The 20,518-nt window shown below is 36.4% G+C and overlaps 1 pseudogene; it reads left to right on the forward strand.

Annotated features, from left to right (window-relative positions):
* Positions 1 to 10,908: 10,908 nt before the first annotated feature.
* Positions 10,909 to 12,140, forward strand: LOC143550060 (putative carboxylesterase 18; annotated as a pseudogene).
* The last annotated feature ends 8,378 nt before the right edge of the window (positions 12,141 to 20,518 follow it).

Raw genomic sequence — 20,518 nt, forward strand, 5'->3', positions numbered from 1 at the left:
TCGAATCTGGTATAAAAGGATTCGAGTTGGATAAATACTGATGACAATGTTCCAAGTGTTTACCGTTCAAATCGAACATAAAACGAATCGAGTCGAGATTAAAAGGAATCTGATCTAGTTTAGTTTGATCTTATCGAATCAGGAGATTCGATTCGATTCAAAATGCGTTAGATTAGATTTATATCTTTGAAATTCTATTAGTTTTAGGTATAACCAATTCGAATCCTTATTAATATGTTAAAGTTTGAATTTGTCCAACTATCAACGATTCAAATCGAGTTTGAAACGAATCGAATCGAGTTTCAAACCAATCAAATCAATTCTGGAACATGATTCAAATGGTTTTGCATTCGATTCGGTTGGAATCAAAATTTATTCGAATGATTTGTTTATCAACTCGATTCGTTTCATTTTGACTTAGAGAAATCTTCTGTGAGCATATTTGATTCGAATCGAATTTGAAATTCGATTCAAATGGTTTATGAATTCGATTCGAATCAAATTATACTCGAATCAAACATATCACTTTGTCCAAATCTTCCATCTCCTTCTTATCAGGGTCTATATAAAATCGATAATTATTTTTGGGCATTCCTCATACATATTCAAACACATATCATAGGTCAAGTACACCCAAAAAGGTATGAAAAAGACTTAAAATCTAAAATATAAACAAGCATAAATGAAAACTCAATTAAATCAACACTAACATACCTTAGGACAGTGATGATAAGATTATATCATCTAAATAACTAAACAACAACATATAAGACCCCTTATGATCTTGAACGATTCCAACGGGAACTGTTCAAGAACAAGGTTGAAATCAAACAAGATTTCAACCAACGAAGATGGAATACCAATCGATAAGGGTCCATCTTTGATGATTTATCAAGTGTAATGAACGAGAAACAAGTAAATTTGTTGTTTGATTTAGGGTTTTGATGGTAAGAAGGCGATGGCTAGGATAAGGTAGACAGAGAAAGTTGGAGAGTGTTTGAAGGAAATGTGCAAGTGATAAATTAAAGATACTTTGGTCGGCCCTATTTATAGGGTCATCATATCTCGCGATAGGGTCAAAACATCTCGAGTTTTTAAATGATTTTACACTCTCAGCCCCCGAACTCTAAAAATATTTACAAATTTAAACCCAGAAAATATTCACCCACCAAATCCAACCACTCAAATATATAAAAGATATAATTTTTTTTGCCGGTCCACCACTTAACAACTTTTGCACCAAAGACCTTAACATAAACCCATAAAAGCTACACTTGAAATTTAAAAATTAAAACATAAAAGCAAAAGTAAAAATTAAAATAAAATGACACGTAAGGAAAAATAAAGTGGGTAAAATAAAATTAAAGGAAAGGAAAATAAAACTTACTTAGAAAAATTTAAGTAAAAAACAAAACAAAATCAAAATACTATAAAATAATTTTAGGTAAAGTTGAAATTAATATTATATCTGATATACTAATTATAAATATTAGAAGTTTACACATTTTGGTAAGAAAGATCACGAAATAAAATCACACTATCTGTTAACGTCATAGATCGCACTTCTCTTTCAAAAATTATTTTCACTTTAAACTTAACAAGTATTTTGATGTCAATGTGATATGTTAAGGTATGTATTAGGCATATTGCTTGAGTGGTCCCCACTTAATCTAACGAATTACAGACTCCATCATACCTTGCGGTTAATTTGCTTTCACATGTCACCTCAACTTGACTCAAACATTTCTTATTTGATCACAATACGCTTATTCACACTTCGGACACTTACTATGGACACTTGACTCTATCTAGAAATATTAAAATAAATAAGAAGTTCAGAGCCTTAACAATCAGTTCTTGTATGACTACAAACAGAGAAAGCCCAAGGCTTGAACAAAAAAAAAAGAAAATAAAATAAAGCAGACGATTCAAAGCCTTAACAATCAGATCTTGTATGACTACAAACATAAAAAAGTCCAAGGTTTGAATCAAAGTAAAGGAAGAAATAAATTAGAAGACAAAAATCCTAAGACAGACTTCTTTCGAATTTTCTTTTAGTTTTCTTTTCTCACTTTTTATTTTCTTTTCTTGACTCAATAAAATGAAATTGACACAAGATTACATAAGACAACTATGATCAGGTAAAGAAATGCTTGGGTATAACATGTTATTTACGTTTTTGCCTTCATTTATATGACTTTATTTGGAGCCAGCAACCACTTCATGAATGTGTAACCACTAGCATGGGCAGGAATTTAAGTTAATAGCAATATGACACTTACTCGTTTGTCAAGTCTATCTACACATCAAGCAATGATATTGTTGGCTTTCGATCTACTATATTAATGTACCAGGATCATTAAAGACAATTTTCTATCATTTTTCAAAGGTCGGATCGATTTCTCAAAAATTTATAATGTTATATTATTTGATTCCCTCTAAGAAGGAGCTCCCTCTAAAGGAGATAATATCTTTTTGAAACTTTTTCTGATTTTCTTAAAGAGAAAATAAAATCTTTTGGGCAAGTCAAGTGACTCATTTTTTATTTCCTTAAAAGAAATTGTAATTAAAAATCTTTTTGGTGTGTTAAACATAACCCTTTCTCTCACTCTAAAATTGAGACATATTTTAAAAGTATTTACAATTTTAAACACATAAAAAGGTAAAAGAAATTTAATCAAAAGAGATCATACCCAACGATTCTACAAGATATAAGAATCGGGTACGATCAAAGGGTTTAGTGAAAAGGTCGGCAAAGTTGTAATCTATGTGGACCCTTTCAATGTAGAAAAGTTTCTGGTCATAACAATCACGAATGAAATGCATTCAAATGTCAATATGTTTTGTCTCAGATTGTTGGACCGGGTTTTTAACAATACAAACTGCTGCTTTGTTATCACAGTTGATAGGGGTTTTAAAAAAAATCTAATTGTAATCCAGCAGCTGATGCTGGATCCATATCACTTGTGAACAGCAGGCGTAAGTGACAATGTATTTTTCTTCAGAAGAGAGGTGGATATGGTAACATGCTTTTTGCATTTCCAAGAGATTAACCGTTCTCCCAGGAACTGACATCCTCCTGATGTTGATTTTCTGTCAAGATTACATCCCCGTAATCACTGTCGGTGTACGCGTGCAGTACCAAAGGGGAGTCTTTGGGATATCAAAGACCTAAGAAAGGATTTCCCTTTAGATACCGAAAGATACGCTTGACTGCAGTTATATGAGAATCTTTTGGATCACATTGTTATCTTGCACACTGACAGACAGGGAACATAGTGTCCGGTCTGCTGGCGGTGATATACATTAGGGAGCCAATCATGGACCGATAAAGGTGTTGATTGACTGACTTTCCCAATGGATCTGGAGCTAAAACAGGTCTAGTAGCAATAGGATTGAGGAAGGAATTGGCATCTTTGAACCCAAATTTCTGAACAATTTCTCGAACACTCTTGATGAATCAAAATCTCATCCGACTTTTGTTCAACTTGAAGGTTGAAAAAGAAAGTCATTTACCCCAACAAACTCATTTCAAACCGATTCTTCATGACCTTTGCGAACTCTCTACACGGCTTATCACATGCTGACCCAAAGATAATATCATTAACATACACTTGGACAAGAATCTGAACATCCTTTACCTTATTAATAAAGAGTGTTTCATTAATAACACCTCTTCTATAGCCATTCTTCAAAATATGTTTTGCTAAGGTAGCATACCAAGCATGAGGTGTTTGATGGATGCCATAGAGTGCTTTATCAAGACGGTATATGTAATTGGTTCGTTCAGAATATTCTAAACTTGGTGGTTGCTTGACGTAAATTTCTTCTATTACTTTCCCATACAAGAAGGTAGTCTTCACATCCATTTGATATACTTTGAAGTTCATGTATGAAGCATAGGCCAGAAAGAGACGAATTGCCTCGAGCCTAGCGACAGGAGCATAGACTTCATTATAATCAAGACCTTCATGCTAAGAGAAACCTTGTACTAAGAGTTGTTCTTTGTTTCTTATTATCACCCCCTTGCCATCCTTCTTATTTCTTAACGCATACCTTGTACCAATTGGCTTCTTCTTCTCAAGCTTCTTAACCAGCCTCCACACACTGAGTTTCTTAAACTGTAACAGCTCATCTTGCATTTCTTCAAACCAGGAGCTTTCCTTAAGAGCTACCTTGTAGTCCTTCGGTTCGACCTTGTGAAACAAAACAAGCAAAAAGATATTTGTTAATGGCACCAGATTTACTCCTTGTTTGGATGCCGGTTGAGGGAGAACCAATGATGTTTTCTGTTAGGTGTGTCCAATATATGGGTAGCTGGGGAATGTCTTCCACTTGAGTGACTGATTCCGCTTGAAGATCAACTGTCAAGCTCTCAATGGGATAGAATATGCGAGGAGCATTGATTAGAACATCAGTGGTCATCTGAACAATTTCAGGTTAATCAACCACATGTTCTTATGAAAAGGGACCATCCCAGAGATTCTCTATGAATGGAACAGAAACTGTAGGAACAAGAGTAGTGGCAGTGTGTTAGAATCACCAGCAACAGGTTCGTCAGCAGCAACAACTTGAACAATATCATTTGAAGAGGGAGGTGTGTGAACAGATTCAACAACACTTGGTGCTGCTTGAACGTTTGTTGCGGGCTCAGTCTGAACTTAATTAACATTGTCAGCTGACATGAATGATTCATTCGAGTCAAAAGCATATGTGTCTTCGACGACTACCAGATCGGTTGTATCAGCGGTTTGAGGAGCAGGATTGTTGACAACTTGAGGAGGGACTGCTTGATGAACATTTCTAGTGGAGGGGCCAGCAAACAAGCTGACATCATTCAGGATATTAACAAGAGTTTGCAGTAACACTGGTTCAGGTATAGAAGTTGGAACTTGAGTGCTCGTTTAGGGTGGGTTAGACATGCCACGAAACGGGTTGAATAGGTAGTCATAGTCAAACAACCAGTTGGGTCCCATACGAGCATCTGTAGGGTTAAGCTCGTACCAGTCAACATTGAAGTATTCCACAATCACCTTTGTTTTCTTGTTGTAGACACGATAAGTGGTTTTGTTGGATGCATATCCAACAATGTAACACTCATCTGCCTTTTCAGCGAATTTTGGATCTTGGTGAGCATCTGTATGGAGTAGTGTGCATGGACATCCAAATGTATTGAAGTAGTTGACTTGCGGCTTGGTCTTATAGTAGGCTTCAAAAGGAGTCTTCTTTAAGTGCTTGTTGATGACCACACAATTCTGTATGAAGCATGCAACATTGATTGCTTCACCCTATAAGAATAATGGAAGTTTTGAGCTTGACAACATGGTTCGTGCAGCTTCGATCAACATTCGATTGCGACGTTCAGCAACCCCATTCTATTGTGGAGTGTATGGGGCACTAAACTTACAGTCTATCCCATTTGATTGACATAAGCCATCCACAACCTTGTCACAGAATTAAGTTCCATTGTCGCTTCAAATACACTTCACCTTCTTGTCAGTCTGCCTCTCCACAAGTTATAAATCTGATTAAAAATTGTGCAGTTTCATCCTGGTGCCCTAAAAGGAAAGTCCAACTGAAACACGAAAAATCATCAGTAATAACAAGACAATGGCTTTTCGGCCGATTGCTAAAAGGATGAAAGGGACCAAAAAAATCCATATCTAACAGTTGAAGAATGGAATCTATGGTATTGACAGTTTAGGCCTGTGAGGGAGCTTGTGTTGCTTGCATTTCGAGCACGAAAGACATTTTTCAATGTAAGAGAGCATTTTAATAGGCAAGCCCTTCACATGCTTACCTTTGACCAGATTGTTTACATTTTTAAAGTTAACATGTCTAAGACGTCTATATCATAGTGATGAATCGTTCTCCGAGGCCTTAGAAATCAAACATGAGGCAATTCGACGTGAGTATGAATTGTTCATGTCCAATATGTAAGCATCATTATGCCTTGGAGTACACATCAAGATCCATTCCTCAAGGACTATGTAACTTGGCTTTAAGATCAAACATTCCTTTTCTATGAATAACGTGGATTACTGTCGATCACAAATCTGTGAGACGCTGAGCAGATTGTGGTTGAGCTGCTCCACCAGATTGACATCATCAAACGTTAAGATCCCGTTTGATACTTTTCATCTCTTCATGATATTTCGTTCCATGTCACCAGCAAATGAAACATGTCCATCATCGTACAGTTGAACATCAATCAGTAAGGACTCGTCTCCAGTCATGTGTCAGGTGCAGCTACTGTATAAGTGTAAAATGTTGTTGACATGCCTTCTTGACTGACCCTACACACATTAGAAATTAATAAGACATGGGTTCCTGAGACTTAGTTGTCTCGGGAAGGTCAATCATTAAGTCATAAAATTTTATTTTATTTTCTGTAAATATGAAGTTTTGTGGTGAATCAGAATCAGAAGTACAGTCCTTAGGAACCCATGCGGAGTCATGGTTCCTGTTTTAGATTATCTTTTGGACCTTCTTCTTCTAGGTTTTAAAACAAAATCCTCCGATCTCTCGATCTTTGGAATTTTTTTCTCAGTTTTTAGTGGTTTCTGTGATTTCTCAATCTTAGAACCCCTTTTTGATCATACCTTTTTGGTTATCCAAAAAGGTTTTCTGGTTTTCACATTGTTTCTAGATTTCATGTCCATTTCACTAGCAGAACTATCAGATCGGTTAGTCCTTGTTCTTGAGCTGGGTGTAGCTTTTGAACGTGTCTAATTAAACTAAATGTTCATTTCCTTTTGTTGCTTATGCCAGTTCTCGCAATGTCTTGCAAGGTGAAATGGGTTACCACAAATATAACAACATTTTCTTCTAGAGCCCATATAGAACTCATAAAACTATGATATACACGATGTGATTGGAAAGGTGATGCTTGGAAAGGAATAAGTTATCTTATCTGGTGAGAACCATGGTAGTTATTATTAAAATGATTGTATAGTTAAGGATTTTCATAATGATTAGTTGATTGAAAGAAAGAGTTTTTGTGAGGTGGAACATATTTACTTGACGTACTTGCCCTTTCATTTTCAAAATCTTTCTTTTTATTAAAATTGCCCTCAACTTTACAATATTTTGATGAGTAACTAGTTATGTTCGTCTCATCAACCACATTTGTATTAACATTATTCTTAACGAAAGTTTCATCATAAATGGTATCAAAATCACTATCAGAAACAAAACTATCATTTTCATTCAAAGCATTTTGAGAAGTGCCAATATTAACATTGTCACGAATTACATGATCATTCAAAGTATTTTTCAAAGTATTATTGTTACAGATTGAGTTAACAAATGATTGTTTTAGATTCACATTGGAATCAAAAAGTGTATTTAAAACTCTTTTCTTTCCATAACTTATGTCCTTTTCCACATACCCACTTTCTTCTACATGACTTGCTGAGGAAGATAAATCACCATTAGAACTACTTGATATACAAATGGGATCAAGAGTTTTGGAGACAAGAGGAATGAATGTCTTGGGTTTTGGCACATGACCAATACCATAGACCATTTTGTCCTTAGGTGGCGTATTGAAACTAAAATGAGGTAGGCTAGTGTAGTTCTCATTGAATGGAGGTGGAACTGTTGTGTGATCAAAGCCTAAACCAGTCTTTTGTTTCACCCCAATTTATGCCCCAAGAATTCCATTCAGTTTTTCAAACGCAAACTCAAATTTGTCTACAACTATCTTTCTTTGGGCTAAGTCTAAATTCTAGCTTCTCAATTTTAGAATTTAATTCTACAACACGTCTTTCATGAAACTCAGTTAGTTTGTTAGACTGAAACAATTTCTTATTTAGTTTAGCCATATCATTGTTATGGGCTTTAATTCAAGAGGCAAAATCTTTTCAGCCTTTTTGAAATCATCGTTCTGACATTTAATTCTTAGATTTTCATCTATTAATGCAACATTATGAGTTCCATAACTCTCTGTTTTATTAATGCAAGCTTGAGAGCAAAGTTTGTGTACCTCAGGAAAGTTTGAAACGGTTTGATATGCTTCTACAGCAGAGCTTGACGAGGGTTGATCTTCATTCACAACGCCATACCAGCGAAGGTCAGCGGATTGATCAGCTCACAGAATTGGTCATCCTCCCAATCTGGTTTAGTTGCATCAGCTGAAAAAGTGATCAAGACCTTTGAGCTTGATCTAGAGTTCCCTTTCGTTGAATTACCTTGACTGATTCGGGGAACTCTTGGTTTTGATGAGGTGCTTTGATCACGCCGTTTGTCACTTCTTCTTCCACCTTCGTTGTTAGAAACCTCAGTAATCTTGATGTCGTTGGCAGGCTTAGATAGGTTTGTGCACTCTCTCGCGAAATGCTCAGCCTCATTGCAGTTGTAGCATCGAAGCTTGTCCTTGTCAAACCCAATTCTATTCCCGTCTCAATTTCTGAACCTGTTTCTTCCGTACTTCTTCATGAAGTTTGATTCACTATGAACAACAATGACCATCTGATACTTGATTTCCATTTTCTTGAGATCCTTCTTGTTGATATCGGGAATATCTCCTTGTTGAAATGAAGGAGGTGAAAGCTTTCCCTACAACAGCTCCTTATGACTTTCCATAAATGCGTGAAACAATGCAATGTGTGGTTCATCAACTTGAGGAGGGGAGTAGGGTGAACTACTTGCAGGCTTGTTAATCCCATGAGCTTTTAAGGCTTGCTTAACATCTTTGTCAACTGCTTATTAAAAGGAGTTTGAACCGGATGATGTCTGCTAACTTGTAGAAGTTTTGAATGTAGAGTTTTGTGTTGATTGAGCATAAAACATCTTCACCCCATCGACTAGATGAATAGTGGGATGTGCTTGGCTGAGAAAAGCTGTGTTAACTCCTGTTCCAGTAGAGATTCCAGCATGATTTATAGAACTGATATGGTTGCGCAATCTGAGTTTTCCATCCATTTCAAATAACTTAATGGTGGATGTCAAATGAGATAGAAAAGTGACCTGCAAATTCGTTGTTCTCTTGATTATGATCACACTACTGTTCCAAGTACAGGGCAAGGAGTTCAACAGCTTGTCATTGATTTCAATTTGATCATAATCAATACCAGCACTCTTCATCTTGGTGATCAATGTTTCAAACCTATGAATAAGAGATCCAACCGTTTCTCCTTGTATGTGATTAAACATATTGAATTCACCCTTCATCATGGCTTTCTTATTGTTTCTGATCAATACATTCCTTTAAAACTTGTTAACCAGTGCATCCCAAAGACCTTTAGCAGTAGTGTGGTCTCTTAAAGTTTGAGCAATTTCTAGAGAGAGGCACACACTTAGGACACCATAGACTTGTTGATCATCACTCAACATTTTTCTATCATCATCATTATAGGCCGTCACTGGCTTGGGAACATTTTTCTATCATCATCATTATATGCCATCATTTTTCTATCATCGGTTATTCTTATGTAATTCTTAAAACGCCACTTAAATTCTTCAAAGTCGTTATCCCACTTGAGTAGTTTAGTGGTTTGTTGATGGTCTCGGCCTCATTCTCTAAGATAATGAAATTATTTATCTCCTCAGTACCAGTAGTCATCATGCAAGTCAATTTTTGATCAAAAAGTTCACTTAAACAGATTTTGCAGAATGCTTTAAGTACAAAGAAATCAAATTGAAAAGGATTCAAATAGAATAGGTAAACGAATCGAATAGGATTTCAATTGAATCGAATAGGAATTTGAATCTAATTGAATTAAGACTCATTTCGATTGGTTATGAATTTTGATTCGATTGGTTTCTTAACTCGGTTCGAATGGTTTGATAATCGATTAAAATGGATTTTAATTCGATTAGATCTGTTTTCTTGAAGGTAATGATTGTACTTTCTACATATCTTTTCACACAAGTACAACTTTATACACTTTATGGAAACTCGAATGCAAATACTTCAACACTTGTAGATCTAAAACCACCAATTTCAAGGCTCAAACCACATAAACCCTTGAATCTAAACACTTTTTAACAACACAAGAACACACAAACACACTTCAAAACAACCCGAATGCTTCAAACTAGCTTTTTTCAACTTGCAAACACACTTTTAATACACAAGTGAATCCGAAGACCCACTTTAACAATTGAATACAAGTCTTCAACACACAAATAAGACCAAAATCCAAGGTTGTGACCCAAGAACTACAACTAGTATAGCAGAAAGCTCTGATACCAATTGTAGGTTCTTAGAACGGATCAACAACAAACAACTAGAGTTCTTGGATTAATCTCACTACTAGCTAGCGAAATCACTAGTAGAGAACCGAGATCTCGGATGTTGTTTGATTTGGGTTATGTCCCGAAAAGGAAAGGTGAGAGGAGATGAGAGTAGATGAGTAGAAGATAATATGTTTCTCAAAAGGCTGTTGAGTGCATGGGTATGCTTCCCTATATATATATAGTGAGAGCATCCCATGCCTCTTTCTATTATATACGGCCCAATGGGCTCAGGTCTCGAGACCAAACATATATAAAAGAAAACTACAAGCTAACCAAAATACATTGTGATTCGTTTAAATAAATACAAAACGCTATTGAACAAAAAGGGACCCTACAAAAATAAAAAAAATATTTTTTTCTGCAAATAATATTTGCATTTCGTTTCTTTGCTTTTTGCTTCCATGATCGGGACCATGATTAGGTTAACGTTTTATTTAACTGACAATATGAAACTTTATTCGATGTATTGATAATCAAAGCAATGCCAATAGGCTTGCTAACGTTTATCATGAATGAAAAAACAAATATAGTTTGACTTAAAATAATCAAACATGGTGTGACATAACCACGTTCATATTGCATTATAAACGTATGAATTATTGTTTGGTTTTGACACAAACACAGAAATTATTCTTTTTTTTTTTTTATCATTTCTCTACCCATTCAATGGTATCTGCAGCCAAAACTCCTAAATCTCTATCCTTGCCCTTGAAAACACGAATTGCACTTTGGGTAGTCGACATTGTAATCAAACTCACTGCCCGGGAAGACGGTACAGTGAACCGCCGTCTTTTCAAACCCGTAGACTTCCGAAATCCGCCATCGTCTAAACCAATCAATGGTGTCAAGACATACGATGTGGTGGTGGATCCAAGTCGCAAGCTTTGGTTCCGCGTATATGTCCCCACACAATATGCCTTAGAAGATCTTCCCGTGATGGTGTTCTTCCATGGAGGTGGATATGTTATCTTCTCCGCGGATGCAAAGCTATACGACGAAGTTTGTCGCAAGTTCACAAGAGAATTGCCTGCCATAGTTGTTTCGGTTGATTATCGTCTTTCACCAGAGCACCGACACCCCATGCATCATGACGATGGGTTCGATGTGCTGAAATTTCTTGACGTTGAAGAGAATAGGTCGAAATGGTTACCGGAGAATGCAGATATTCGCTGCTTTCTCGCCGGTGACAGCGCTGGTGCAAACATGGCTCATCATGTTGCTCAAAGAGCCTCCCAAATCAACTTCCAACATCTTAAGGAACGGTCTTGACATCCAATAAATTTTTTTAACACCTAACTTCCACCTTTACCGTACCACTAGGCCATTAGGTCATGAGTCTTGACATCCATCCTTGACTTAACCAGCAAGATCCAGTTGATTAATTAACACCATCGTATTTTGAAGGTAACCGGCCTTGTGGAAATACAACCATTCTTTGGAGGAGCAGAGCGAACTGATTCTGAGATGCGTCTAGATGGATCAGTGCCTATCCTGTCACTGAAGCGGACAGATTGGTTATGGAATGCATTCATGCCTCTAGATGAACCGCACAACCGGGACCATGCTTTGATCAATGTTAGCGGGCCTAATGCTACAGACATATCTAAAATGGATTTTCCGCCCACCATGGTTGTTGTTTGATATTCTACGGGACTGGCAAATTAGGTACCATCAGTGGCTCAAGAAATCCGGGAAAGAAGCGTACTTGGTGGACTACCCAAACATGGTTCACGCTTTCTATCTCTTCCCGGAGTTGTCTGAATCTGACCAACTCGTATTCGAAGTCAAGGACTTCATTCACAAGGTCTTAAGTGAGGTATGCATGCTCCTTCAAAATTTAATTGAAAAACAAACATGTCATGTAAGCCCGAAGCATCTCTAACTCATGGGAACCGATAAGGGCTTATGCGCCCGATCTAATATTGGCCGGATATCGATCTGTACTGTTTTGAGTGGTTATCCAGCGTAACTGAAATCTTGAATGATAATATTCCATCAGCCGTTTGTTTTAGCTCGTACGGAATTCTGGATATGTCAAAATATTTATTAATAAACCCTAAAGTAATTAAACCACAAAGGCTAACCCTTTTTGTCTAAGGAAATTATTTATCTTTTTAGTTTGTTTTCTTAGTGGTCTTCCATTTCCATAGTAAAATGTCTAGAGTGGGGACGTACTTGTTTATAACACCTTTTATTTTCAATTTACTTATATCGGATTCTCGGGTGAGTTCCTTTAACAAGAAATTAAAAGACGTAGACCTTAAAGCATGATGCTAAGCCCTAAAACTAAAACCTAAAGTTAAACCTTAAAAACTAAACTCTAAACAGTGTTCCCAAGTCTCATTTAGGAGATGAAAGAAAAAGAAATGAAAGAAAATAAAAAGTGATTTGTGTTCCTAAGTTTTTTTTTGGAAAGAAAGAAAAGGAAAATCAGAATAACTTGTGTTTCAGAGATTCATTTAAGAGGAGAAAGGAAAAGAAAAGGTGAGAAAGAAAGAAGAAAATAAAAGGAAAAGTTTTCCTTCAAATTTGGAAAGAAAGTGTAAAGAAAGGAAAGGAAAAGAGAATTGTGAAATTAAAAAAAAGAAAGGAAAAGAAAACTTTCAATTCCATTACTTTCTCTTCTTAATTGAACTATATAGGTGTGGAGGGGTCGGTTTAAACTTGCTGAAATAAGTTAAACCAAAGTTTGTTTGGACTGGTTCCCAATCTTTTTTGAGTTACTAAAAAGAGATTTTTAACTAAAATCTTGGAACCTTTGTCGTGGAAAACAAACCACACCCGTATGTCAATCGAACCACACCAATATATGTCTAGTAACAACTATTGAAGACAGACCCTCACCAGTGTCTAGTAAAAACTATGGAACCATAGGCGTCGCAAGACAAACCCACACATGTGGGTCAAAGGGACCACACCCGTGTGTCTGTATTAGGAACCACGAACCGTAGTATATATATATATATATGTAGTAATGTATACTGCATATTTGTAGTATATATGAAATATATGGAGTATAGAAATATACGACACATACGTAATAGTATATATCGCATATTTGTATTACTGTATTAGTATATATATACTGTATATATGGAGTAATAGATACTGTAATTGGCAAACCCACGACTGTGGGATTAATTGTTGTTTTCTACTTAGAGTCTATTCGTATAATATATCTCTTATACATGTACTTTATATTTGCCTACAGATCTAGAAGACCAAGCTCGAATTTAAATATGAAATAGTTTATACGCTATTTTGTTTGATTGTTGATATTCCGGATAAGTATTTTGTAATATGCCATTTAGTCTCTCTCTCTCTCTTCTAGATTGGAACTAGTAAATGTCTCTCTTTGTATTTAAATAAATTGTATTTTGTCTTTCTCTTTGTATTTTGTCTTTATCTTTGTATTTTGAATTTTAACTTGTAAACGTCCCGTGCCTTTGTCTTTGTTTATTTGTTAAAAAAATCATTAGATACTCCTACATCTAAACAACTATTTAAAAACGAATGGGCCTATGTTATTATCAGACTCATTCTGCAAGATGACAAGATGTCTCTTTTACTAAAAGTAGTGCTAAATATTCACAAACACAACTTAAATTATCTTCAATAATTATACAATATCAAATGCCATATCTTGTTGGTATTAAAGAGCAATTGTAACACAAATAATGAATGATTAAAGAAAACAAATACTTTTTGATAATATTGATAATCAGAAGTGCATACATAGAATGAAAATAAACCTTTCTTAAATAGAGGAAATAAAGCAACGGCTCCAAGCAAAAAAAAAACCGGACAATCTAAACAACTTAACTAATAACTTTATTAAAAAAACAAATTCAAAAACATTTAAAATAATCAAGTATAAAATAGGATAAGCACATGCACAACACATGCCTCCCATCAGCACGTGAGCTTTTGAATCAAGTCATCAACATTCAACACCCTCCCTTAATTCAAATTCCATAACACCAAGCAACTTCCTGAAGTACACATACTTTTCACGAGATAATGCTTTTGTCATAATACTGCTAGCTGCTCATGTGTACTGCCAGTGGCGGACCCAAAATTTTTTGTCAATGGGGTCCCAATTTCTCCGGTTTACAAAATTTTTGGGTTGGTCGTTATTCGGGTCGGGTCGAGAGGAGGAACATAATAAAACACGAAAATATGGTGTCATCGGAAGCGAGTAAGTAGAAAGAATATAGATTAGAAACTAGATAGAACATACACTTTTAATTCATTTTTATTCATACCCGAAAAACATAAGCGTAAGCTATATATGGTCTTACATGAATAACCAAGACATGAAAAACTAACTCTTACACAAATAAATGATTAATTATAATATACATACACAAGATAAATAATTTAAGTATATGTAAACTCATGTAGTCATTATATATGTTGCATGGTGATAATGGTTATATGGGATAAACTAAAGTGATAATGGTTATATGGGATAAACTAAAGAAAAAACACAAATACCCTAACTAAATAACTAATATTGACTAGAATATTAAAAAAACAACAAAAACTGGGTATGGTGAGGCTTGAACCTGCAACCTCTCAAAGAAAAAACAAGGGACTTTCCACTAGACTAGTTCAGGCTTAATAGTATGGGTTCCAAGTATTAATTTTTATGGGGTCCTTACAAAATTTAATATATCGTCTCTAAGTAATTTTTAAAAAACATTGGTGTCCCGGGACCCCGATGGTAACTATGTGGGTCCGCCCCAGTGTACTGCAATATTCCAGACTGATCTCATCTTTACAAACCATTTCTCTGACAAAGTGGTACCTAAGCTCAATATGCTTAGTTCTTCCATGCATCACAGGATTCTTGCTCAGATTAATACTTGACTTGTTATCACAATACATTGTAGTGGTCGTCTCTTGAGGGAGCCTGCATGAACCGAGATACGAGACTGACAGCAAATGCCAAATCCGGTCTTGTATGTGTCAAGTAAATGAGCCCACCTACCACACTTCTAAATAAGAATTCATCAGCTTTGTTAGCCTGATCATCAAACAGAAGCTTATCATAAGCATTCATTGGAGTATCTTCTGCTGTACTATTCTTCATTCTAAACTTGCTTAACAAGTTCTTTGCATACTTCTCTTGTGAAATGAATATACCATGCGGAAATTGTTTCACTTCAAGGCCTAGGAAGAACTTCAACAAGCCCATGTCAGTCATATCGAACACATGTTTCATCCCTCCCTTAAACTCTTCAATAAAATCAGTCGATGAACTAGTACATATAATGTCATCCACATATAGACACACATACATCATCTCATTATTTATGCCTTTCTTTACATAAAGAGTGGGTTCATTATTGCTTCTTTGATAGCCATGATCAAGAAAATAGCTATCAATCTTCGAGTACCAGGCTCTAGGAGCCTGCTTTAGGCCATATAGAGCTTTTCGCAACTTGTACACCTTTTCTTCATTTTCTTCAACAACAAATCCCTCAGGTTGTTTTACATAGATTTCTTCTGTCAAGTCGCCATTGAGTAAGGCAGACATGACATCAAGCTGATGTATAGACCAACCCAAGTGAGCAACTACACTTATTACTACCCTTATTGTTTCAAACCTTGCAACCGGTGAAAAGGTCTCTTGATAGTCTATGCCTTGCTGTTGTGAATAGCCCTTTGCCACTAATCTGGCTTTGTACTTGAAGACCTTCCCATCTAGAACAACTTTGGTCTTATATAACCACTTCAAACCAACTAAATATTTACCATTAGGAAGCTCACACAACTCCCAGGTGTTATCCTTTTCAATTGCCCTTAGTTCTTCATGCATAGCATCTTGCCACACTTCTTTTGTCATAGCTTCATTATATGTGGTTGGATCGGTAATGTTTAAAGCAAACTGACATGTCGTGAACTCACCATTTGTCACGTCTACCTTATTGGAAGTTGCGTATATAGATCCCAAACCTCTAACTCTTGGTGGGGTGAGCTGGAAGTTGCATATGTTACAATGGATTGATCAAAGGGTAAAGGAGTTGGAGGATGTGATGGTGAATGTGAATGAGATGGATCAGGGCTATTTTGTGTAACTGAAGGTGAGGGACTTGAATTGTGTGAGTTATTTTGTCTAACATTTGGAGAATTATCAGGTGACATTGAGGGAAAAGGATCAATATAGTTGGTTTCATAGGCTCCATTTTCAAGTGAATTCTTACCTTCCCATACCCAATGCTCAATTTCAAGAAAGGCAACATCTCTTCTTGTTAGAAACTTCTTTGTGACAGGATTACAGAGTCGATATCCTTTAGGTTGGGTAGAGTAGCCAATGAAGATGCATCTTTCTGATATGTTGTCAAGCTTTCTTCTTTGTTGTGCAGGTACCAAGCCATGAACTATGCTTCCAAACACCTTTAAGTGGCTAACAGTTGGCTTCCTGTTAGACCAAGCTTGGATAGGTGTTTGATCTTGCAAAGCCTTTTTTGTTGCCATGTGGATGAGATATACTACTGTTGCTACTGCTTCAGCCCAAAAATAGTTAGGAAATGACTTTTGTTTGATCATGCTTTGAGTCATCCCCATTATGGTACGATTCTTCCTCTCCACTACACCGTCATGCTGAGGAGTATAAGGGGGAGTAAGTTCACTCTTAATTCCATGCACATCAGGGTAGTTGTTAAATTCTTTGATAAGAACTCTCTCCCCTATCTGATCTTTGATTGAACAATCACTTTCCTTCTCAACCATGGCCTTATAACATTTTGAACTTAACAAAGGCATATGATTTGTTAGTAATAAAATAAACCCAACACATACGGGTGAAATCATCAATTAACAATAAATAATAATTGCTACCCCCCAAACTTGAAACTTGAATTGGTCCACAAACATCATTATGGACCAGTTCAAGTTTTCGAGTGGCTCTCCAAGACTTCATCGGAAATGAATCACGGGTTTGCTTTCCTACAACACACCCCTCACATGAGTCTATAGGCTTGATATTGGGTAACCCATGCTCCATAGACTTATCATGCAAAACTTTAAGTCCATGAAAGTGATAATGACCATACCTTAAGTGCCACAAACGGGTAGTGTCATTAATTGGCTTTAGAGATTTATTAACCTTAGTTCCATCTTCTGCTTTGGAGGCATCCAGCAAAAACATGTTGTTAGATGCAACCAAAACAATCATTAGAATGGCATTAGTTGCTTTGGAACGAATCACACATTTCCCATTATCAAACATTAACCTATAACCTTTCTTCATCAAATGTCCCACACTTAGGAGGTTATATTCCAACTTTGGAGCAAGGTACACATCATCTAACAACCGAAAAGATTCATTACCGGTGGATATTTTAACCGTACCTTTGCCTTCAATAGCAAGTTCTTTCTTGTCACCCAAACGAACAGAAAGCTTAAATGAATCATCAAGTTGAGTGAACATATCTCTTGCAGCCGTCATATGGTTAGAACACCCTGAATCAAGGAACCAAAGGGCATTCGAGTTACCACTAGAATGAGCTTTTGTCATCAGCAAAAAATGATCCATTGCATGATCAGTCATAGCCATGAATAGCCTTTGCTCATCATGACCTTCTTCTTGTGCCTCATTTTCTGTAGCCATGTTAGCCTGAGGTTCATCAAGGTACCAACAATGTTTCTTCAAATGACCACTTTGATTGCAATGAAAACAATGAGGAGCACGATTTCTTTCCATACCTCTCCCCCTTCCTCGACCTCTGTTCATACCTAGACCTCTTCCTCTGGCCCCTCCAGAGTTGTTATATGGCTGAACAACTTGAAGAGCTTGTTCTTCACCCTTCTCTATCTTTTCAGGAGTTCGACTATTATTTTTTTTTTCCTGGGATTGTAGGGATCCCATGAGTTTCCCCAGAGTGAGTTTGGAGAGATCATGAGCAACTTCTATTGAAGGTACTATGTAATCAAACTTAGGCGTAAGGCTACGTAGTATCTTTTCAATGATGGTTTGGTCAGCAATAACCTCCCCATAAGATCTCTTCTGGCTAACTATTTCCATGACCCTTCCAAAGTATTCACCAATTAGTTCACCCTCTTTCGTGGCAAGATTCTCATACTCACGTCTTAAACCTTGCAGTTTAACAGACTTGACCTGAGAATCTCCCTCAAACTCCATCTTCAAAAATTCCCATGTCTCCTTGGCTGAAGAAGCAGTAGCCACACGGGAAAATAACTGATCATGAACAGCCTGCTGGTTGATTGCCATAGCATGTGCATCCCTTTTCATCCCAGCCTTCAATCTCGTTTGATCTTTTACAGTATAATCAAATCCAGTTTCCATCGGGTCCCAAAGATCACGTGATCTTAAGATTGTCTTCAGCCGTATGCTCCAGAATAATAAGAAGTTTGATGTTCTAAAAAAATAACATCGTTTTTTATCCGACAAGACAAAGAACGCATGTCATATTAAAGTAATATGTGAAACCGCATCAAATATAAATATTGTGTGTGATATATAGTCACCTCGTTCATGCTAACCTCGTCAAGCCGTAGGGCAGTTTAATCATTTTCAATGTATGCTATCAATGCTAACAACATTCAGGAAAAGTTGTGTACGGCCTCAACCAATAGAATGAAAAAATTAAGTGATTAAAAATTGTTTTCAATGTTATATTTTATATTTTTAAAAGTTCGTTTTTTTTCATTTTATTTTGTAAATTCCTTCCGGCGGATACTTTCTACCACAATGTGAAAGTAGATTTCATGGACTTGAATAATTAGATGTCTACATTGCATTCCAGTAACGCACTGTAGTGAATGTAATCATTCAACTAGATCGATAAAGACTTTGGAATTTGGGCTTCCAGCTAATAAAATAGTGTGATGGATTATGCTGGCCCAACAACGACAGTAGCTCCATTCCTCCATAAACAATGTTGCAACCATGTTTTCTAATGGACCCAGTGCAACACTAACCCTTGGTGGTGGATCTAGAAATGTTGCGATAAAGGAATTTGCTATTAATAGTGGGCCTATTAGCATCACACGTTCTAGACCAAAGAGCAATGCATAAAATAATCAATTTGGCAAAAGGGTCTCTTAACCGTTACAAATATATGGCTTTTCTAGTTGGTGTTGATACTTTTGAACGAGTCTAGTCAAAAGTGAACAGGAGATGGTCTAATGCAAGTGTAGAGTCAGGAGAGACCGTATGTGAACTTGAACTTCTTAGGCGGATCTGATAATAATATATCAGAACCGGGTTGCTGTTCCTTTTTAATTGTAAGACCCCGGTCCTGGTGCCCTACATTGGCGTTGGATTTACTCATAAACACAGTTATAAATATCAGAATTTATTAAAACTTTTCACGGAATAATAAACTTCAAACATATATTACAAAATCATTAATATCTTATCTTTAAAACATAAAATAAAACATCATATTTAAAACATCATTTCTTCCATCTTCAGATGCCGTCCGTTCAATCCATGCCATGTGCCATCCTCATGCTAGCTCATTAAACATATTTACCTGCGTGCATACTAAAAGTCAGCTAGGCTGAGTGAGTTCTAGTTAATCGATCAACATACAATACATCCACATACTTACATATATACGTATATGAAGATACATATTCATACTTAACCTGTTACCATACTTTCATACATACATACATACTATCACTTACCTCAGTCCCCTGAGAGTATGTTCATAGTCAAGGTCGTGAACACGTAAAAGGTCTGTAGTCCTTACCTATGTTCATCATTCATGGTACGTACAAGGTCTGCAGTCCTTCCCTATACCATCCTACAATAACAACACGAACAAGGTCCGCATTCCTTCCCTATGTTGCCACCTATTCCATAGCACGTACGAGGTCCGTAGTCCTCCCGTATGCTATCACATTCACAGCACATATAAGGTCCACAGTCCTTTCCTATGCTGACTCCTATCTACAATACGTATAAGGTCCACAATCCTTATCTACGTTGACATCTATCATCTATAACACGTAAAAGACCCACAGTCCTTAACTATGCTATCACCTGCCACGCCAATGTCTAACAGAAGTTAGAGGTATTTGCCATCCTAAATTTCTATATAAGACGTAGAGCCCGCATACCGTACATACACCTACTTACACGTACCACACATACAATAAATATATATAACGTACCCACGTTAAGTAAATTACAATATAACCTACGGACACATCGGGCATCCTTCACATTAATCACCTTCCCTGACGATTTGTGCAATATCTGAAGATCGTTCACGCACTAAAAAGCATTCATTCATAT

Source organism: Bidens hawaiensis, unplaced genomic scaffold (genome assembly GCF_021521415.1).
Source record: "Bidens hawaiensis isolate Kalapana, Puna unplaced genomic scaffold, B.hawaiensis_p1.1 tig00015919_1, whole genome shotgun sequence".
Classification (NCBI taxonomy): Eukaryota; Viridiplantae; Streptophyta; class Magnoliopsida; order Asterales; family Asteraceae; genus Bidens; species Bidens hawaiensis.